Below are 7,173 nucleotides of genomic sequence, written 5' to 3'. Positions count from 1 at the left end.
ATAAATAACTAGTTTTGATTCCCAAGAATCACATTATGAAGCAATTTTTCAAGGTTTTTAAAATGTGCATTTTATGAGTTACAGATTAAAAAAAACAAAACCAAAACAACACATCAGAAAGCATTTTCTATAGATTCTACTAAACATTAGAAAAAATATCAGGAATGTGGATGTAAATTCAAAAATCAATAAGGGTAAAAAAAAAAGATCATGCTTACAGTGACCCAAAACTTTTGGATATAACCAAATGACAAAATTTAAGATTCCATCTGAGCTGAGATATGCAATAAAGGCTAGAGAATCTGTCAAACAAGATTATAGTAGAAACCCCCCAAATCTAGTGAAAGAGTGCATACATATTTAAACATATGAAACATTTAGAGTCTCAAATACACATGACCAGAGAAGAGTTTCTCTGTGATGCATTTCAGGCAAGATGTCAGAAACAAAACAAAACATCCAAGTGAAGAAATACTTCCAAATGTTTTAGGGAAAAATGCCAAACTATCCACAGGTAGAAACATCACATTATCCACCCTTGCCCCAGTTACCTCAGAGTCAAGGACGAATGGAACACCAAAGCTCAAGTCCTGAAAGTAATTGTCAACTAAGATTGCAATATCCAGCAAAGGTGTATTTTAAAATTGATGGAGATAGCTGAGGAGAAGACTCACTGATAAAGCTTTTGTCCTGAAGACTTGGGTTGGACTCTGCAGAGCTCACATAAATGCTGAATGGGTACTCTAGCTCCACAATTTTTCCAACACATGGACGGTAGACACATGGTATCTTCAGAACAAATTGGCTAGCTACACTAGATATATTGTTGAGTTCTCAGTTTAATAGACTATGACTCAATGAATATAGTAGAGAGGAATAGAGACTTGAAAGCTGTGTCCACACACATGAGAACACATATGTATACATGGACCACACACACATGGATACATAAAAACCTGATGGAGAATAGAGAAATTTCAAGACAAATATCACCATACCCACACCACAAAAGATACTTAATAGAAAACTATGGACAGGAAAATCTAAAATCTAAAGGTTTTAAGAGCCTCTCCAGGCTGCCTGGAGGCCAGTGTTGTGCTAGCAACCTTCAGATGAAGATGTAGAACTCTCAGCTCCTCCTGCACCATCCTTGCCTGGACAATGCTATGTTCCTGCCTTGATGACTTGATGATAATGTACTGAATCTCAGAACCTGTAAGCCAGCCCCAATTAAATGTTGTTCTTATAAGATTTGCCTTGGTCATGGTATCTGTTCACAGCAGTAAAAACCCTAACTAAGAAAGATATTTTAAAAGGCCTCTATATTAACAAAAAGAACAATTCTTCAAGAATATGCCTCAATTGCAAATATATGAGCTAAACAGTAAGGGTTCCAGTTTCATAAAACAAACATTAATGGACATGAAAGGTGCTATGTCCTATTACAATACATAGACTAGGTGCTAGGCCCTATTATAATACATAGACTACTCTTGAGTTAAATACCACACTGTTTCTCCCTAAAAACAGTTAAAATTATTTTTGTGAGGTTGCTGCCGATGAAGTGGAATGAATAAGACAACTGGATATTTCATTGAGTTGGGATACAAAAATATTTTTAATAAACTGGGTGTGATGCTGTACACCTGTAATCATAGAACTTGGGAGTCTGAGATAGAAGGATTTAAAGTTGGAGGCTAGCCTGGGCTACATGGTGAGCTACTGTCTTAAAAGAACCAATGATGATGATGATGATGATGATGATGATAATGATATATTTAAAAATAAATAAATAAAAATGGCTCATTTACTTATCTGAGTTCAAATTCAGCTGGTATTCTGTACTATTTTTTCATTTTGTAATTTTATTTAGTTTTATGTGTGTTGTTGTTTTGCCTATGTATATATCTGTGTGAGGTTGTCAGATCCTGTGTAACTGGAGTTGCAGGCAGATGTGAGCTGCCACGTGAATGCTGGGAGTTGAACCTGGATTTTCTGGAAGAGCAGCCAGTTCCTAATCATTGAACCATCTCTCCAGCCCCAATATTCAATATATTTATTCATAAAATATGGCTAACCTACATGCAATATTCAGGAAGATTAAAAGATGATTTCTTTTTTTATCGATACAGTTTGAGGTTTTTTTTTTTTTAAACATTTTTTTCAGGTGTTTACAGTGTGCAGCCAAGCTTGAGAATCATTGTTGGCCTAGCATTGTTTAATCAGACAGGCGTTATGACTAATGTCAGCTGGAAACTAGTGCTTAGGGCCCAGCTGGTAAAGAAGACAAACAAGGCAGAATGCCAAGGAAACTGTGTCTGGACCACATATAAATGTGACCACTGCCCTTTGCATGGCAGTGACAAAGATAAGAAGATACTATATGGCAAGGACAATCATTAACCCATGAATTTCTGAAACACATTAGTGTTCCCCATGCGTCATGTTGGTAGACTAAAGATCTTGTACTGTGCTCTCCACCTGCCCAGATTTTCAAAGATTGTCTGTGCTTGTTATTATGGCCACAGCACATTCATCATGACTGACTTCTGGATTCTTGCTGCACAGGCTACTCTCCTCCAAGCCCCAAATCTTTGGTGCATATCAAGGCCCTCAGCATTGCAGCATAGCTCTATGCTTTTTTTCCAACTTTCTTTTCAGATTGCTGTTATGGCCAAGAACTCCTGTGTTCAGATGCATCCTCACTTCTGAGTTACTTGATATTTTGTGTTTCACAGTTTGGCTTCTGGGCATCTTGGTCTTGAATTGGCTCCAGGTTTATGAAAGGTGTATGGTTCTAGAGTTGGGAATACAAAGGTCTGGAGGTCTTACCCAGCACTGCCTGTACTTGGCCCTTCTTAGTGAGGAGATCTATTGTAGGTCTCAGTGCATTTGCTTGACAGAAAGAGACAGGCAAAGCCAGAGACCTGCCAGGACTTTGTCTTTGCAGTGTACATGCCAAGAACTTAAAGTCTTCAAAGAGGAAATGAAGACAAGTGAAAAGATAGTCCCTTAGAGGCAAGGTGCGATCTTAACAACCAGTGGGCCCTTAGAGAAGTGGAGCTTTCAGCCTGGAAGATGAGCAGATGGAGCCATAAGTGGGGAAAGCTAAATAACAACATGTCAAACTGTAGTAATGTGCTAAAGAATGAGTATGTCTAGGAGTAACGAGTTCTCAACAACTGGATTTACCTTTAGATTTATGAAGAACTGGCTTATTCATAGGAATAAAATTTAACAATGAGTACCTAATTAATTGCCCAGGCTTGTTGATGTTTTTATAACATCTGTTTTCTCAGTGAAGAAGTCCCTGATTTATTATAACTTTTAAAAATAAAATCTGGAATACATTTCACCATTGAAATAATGTAATAAATAGTTATTATGCTTCAGAGACTGGCTTAATCCAAAACATATCTGTGGTCTACTAAATTTTCTATTTTATTGCCATAATTGAGGCTGGTGGAGCACAAATCACCTACTTGCAACCTTGGTCTCTAAAACAAAAATTCTTTAATTGGTTACAATCTATCATCCAGGGAAGTCAAGGTAGAAACACTGCTTGCTGGCTGGTTTATGCTTAGCTGGCCTTCTACAGCCCAGGACCACCTGGCTAGGAACAGGATCTCTCACAGTAGGCTGGATCCTTCTGCATCAATTTGCAATCAAAAGAATCCTCCCTTCCTGACGTGCCCACAGGCCATTGCAACCTAAGGAATTCTTTAATTGAGGCTTTTTTCCCCCTCAGATAACTCTAGGGTGTGTTGACAATCTCAACTAACAAAGGCAATAGTTAACATATTTTTCATTGAGTTAATTGATTTTTTCCATCAACCTAAGCATTTGGCACCAAATTTCAAAAGTTCCAAGGATCCAAACATAACAGTTAAGAGAAGTCACCACTGGCGAAACACACTCAGATGGAAACTCATAATTGACTTTGTATTTCTTTCTTTTTTATATATATATATTTTTATTTTCCATATTCTTTGTTTACAATCCAAAAGCTTTCCCCTTTCCCAGTTCCCCCCTCCCCATATGTCCTATAAGTCCTCTTCTCTCCATCCATTCTCCTATCTTTCCCCCTCCCTTTTCTCTGTCCTGGTACTCCCCTACAATGCTGGATCAAGCCTTTCCAGGATTAGGGCTCTCTTCTTCCTTCTTCATGGGAATCATTTGATATGCTAATTGTATCTTCAGTATTCAGAGCTTTAGGGCTAATTAATATCCACTTATCAATGATTGCATTCCATGTGTATTCTTTTGTGACTGTGTTACATCGCTTAGGATGATATTTTCCAGTTCCATCCATTTGCCTAAAAAATTCATGAATTCATTGTTTTTAATTGCTGAATAGTACTCCATTGTGTATATATACCACACTTTCTGTATCCATTCCTCCATTGAGGGATATCTGGGTTCTGATAGCTAAAACTATTCTCCACAGTAAAAGAACTACTGGGGGAATTAGTATCCCAAACCTCAAGCAATACTACAGAGCAATAGTGTTAAAAACTGCATGGTATTGGCACAGGGACAGGCAAGTGGACCAATGGAATAGAACTGAAGACCCAGAAATGAATCCACACACCTATGGTCACTTGATCTTCGACAAAGGAGCTGAAAACATCCAGTGGAAAAAAGATAGTTTTTTCAACAAATGGTGCTGGTTCAACTGGAGGTCAGCAGAAGAATGCGAATTGATCCATTCTTATCTCCTTGTACTAAGCTCAACTCCAAGTGGATCAAGGACCTCCACATAAAACCAGACACACCGAAACTAATAGAAAAGAAACTGGGGAAAACCCTTGAGGACATAGGCACAGGGGGAAAGTTCCTGAACAGAACACCAATAGCTTATGCTCTAAGATCAAGAATTGACAAATGGGATCTCATAAAATTACAAAGTTTCTGTAAGGCAAAGGACACGTCAAAACAATAAAACAACTTTGTATTTCTAAGCATAGGCTAGAAAAAAAATCATCTGGCAAATTACAATGGAGAATATGAAGTCTTTCAAAGATTCATGGGTGTGTCTACTGAGTGAAGGGTAAAATCCAGATCAGGGCCAGTTGGAGGCTATGCCTTTAATCCCAGCAATTGGGAGGCAGAGGCAGTCTACAGAGTGAGTTCCAGGACAGCCAGGGCTTTAGAGAGAAACCCTGTCTCAAAAAACCAAAACCAAAAAAACAAGCAAACAAAAATACAAATCTTACCTATGTGCTAATCTTTTTTTTTAATTTAATCACTTATTTTTATGGGAACTCTGCTAAAGAGCTGTTCATGTTCCTAGTTCTTACTGACACCCCCCCCCCCCAGAACAAATTTTAAATCCAAGATTCAATAGAAGAATAGATAGTAAAACTTCACTTGGCATGCCTTCAATAAATTGTCCTTTAGGCTGAACTATAGACAGTTTCGATAAACCATTTCAAAAGTCTGAAATTTAAGAATACAACTTTGGCTTTTATATTTAATGACCACAGGAAATCCAAGAGAATAAAAGCTAAATAAAAATTCAGGCAAAAGAAACACACTCAACTACAGTTTTGAATAGTAAGGATTCTTTTTTTCCTCCCAATTATTTTATACAGAGAACTATGAAACACATAGGAAAATCCACAGGAAGTTGGAAAGGTTTCTTATTACCTGCCTGGAGGCAATTCACATGCTTCTCATAAAGCTTCTCTAAACTGACAAATATACAGGATGGGTGGCATTGTAACACTGCTAGTGTGAGGATGAAGAGAAAGATGAAATGAACCTTGTCCAAAGAGAGGAAAATCAACTAGAGAGATACCAAGCATCTGAAAGACTTTCAAAGGAGCTCTGATAAGAAACAAGTCCCAGTGTTTGCATTAAATTTCCTTGGGATGATTGGATTGAATCTTTCCGCTATTAGCAATCTGTCATGATTTTGTTACACCAGAGCCACTGAGTGATATTGAAGGCAAGCAACACAGAATGTATTGCTTCATTGATGACAATTTAAATTACTTCTGTTTAAAATAATGGGAACACTGATTTTTATGACATTGCTGTTTCTTTCATGTAATATTAGGTCAGAGGGAGAAATTAAGTGTCCATCAATAGTTGAATGGGTGGAGAAAATATGGCATTTTCACACATTACATTTAGTGGCATTGGAAACTTCAATCCCCATTCCCTTCAGTGTATGACTGCATGTGTTTATATGTTTGTCCATACATGTGTAGAGGCCAGAAGTCAATGTTTCCTCTTTTCGTCCATCACTTTCCATCTTATTGTTTGAGACAGGGTTTCTCACAGAACCTGGTTCTCACTGACTAAGGAAGACTATCTGGTTAACCATGTCTGGCTCTATGTGTGAGGGCTTGGGACTGAACTCAGGTCTTTGCACTTATATTACTTTACCAAATGAACCATCTCCACATCCTCTGAATCACATTTTTATTTTATTTTTTTTGTGTGTGTGGGTGCTCTTACCCATGTATATCCATGTGCAAACTGGAGGCCAATATCAGATATATTCCTCTATTGCATTTGACTTTACCTTTTTTTTTTATATAGAGCCTCATTAAATCTACAACTTACTTTAAACTAATTGGCCAGCTAGCCCCTGAGGTCATCTTGTTTTTGTTCTAAGAACACTGGAGTTACAGATGTATGCAGGTACTCTTGACTTTTTATGCTGACATTGGGATTTAAAGTCAGAGTCTATGCATCTACTTTACCAATGGAATCAAGTTCCCAGTCTCTTATTTGTATTTCTTTAGATTTCAAAATAACTCTCAAGAAAGTGTAATTTGTTCAAAGCAAAGAAGTTCCACTTGTTAATGTTGGTGCCAAATTATTTTTATACATTTTGTCTAAACATTCCTTTGCATCTTTTCTGTTTAACACACAGGGCTGGAGACAGCTTTGGATCTATTTCTGGAAGTGTCCACTCTCCAAACCCTTTTTAGCTCCTGACTTTCTGCCCACAGGAATTCACAGGTTATTCAGATACAGTACATATAGGCTGAGCAGAGAGGCTAGAAAGACTTCAAGGAAGAGATGAACAGATCCCATTCTGTCCTACACTGGGCATGAATGATAAATGGCTAAAAAAAGAAATTATGGAAACAACACCCTTCACAATAGCCACAAATAATATAAAACATCTTAATGTAACTCTAACAAGCAAGTGAAATA

This window comes from Apodemus sylvaticus, chromosome 14 (genome assembly GCF_947179515.1).
Source record: "Apodemus sylvaticus chromosome 14, mApoSyl1.1, whole genome shotgun sequence".
Taxonomy (NCBI): Eukaryota; Metazoa; Chordata; class Mammalia; order Rodentia; family Muridae; genus Apodemus; species Apodemus sylvaticus.
The sequence above is the reverse complement of the archived record's forward strand: the minus strand, read 5'-3'. Positions refer to the sequence as shown.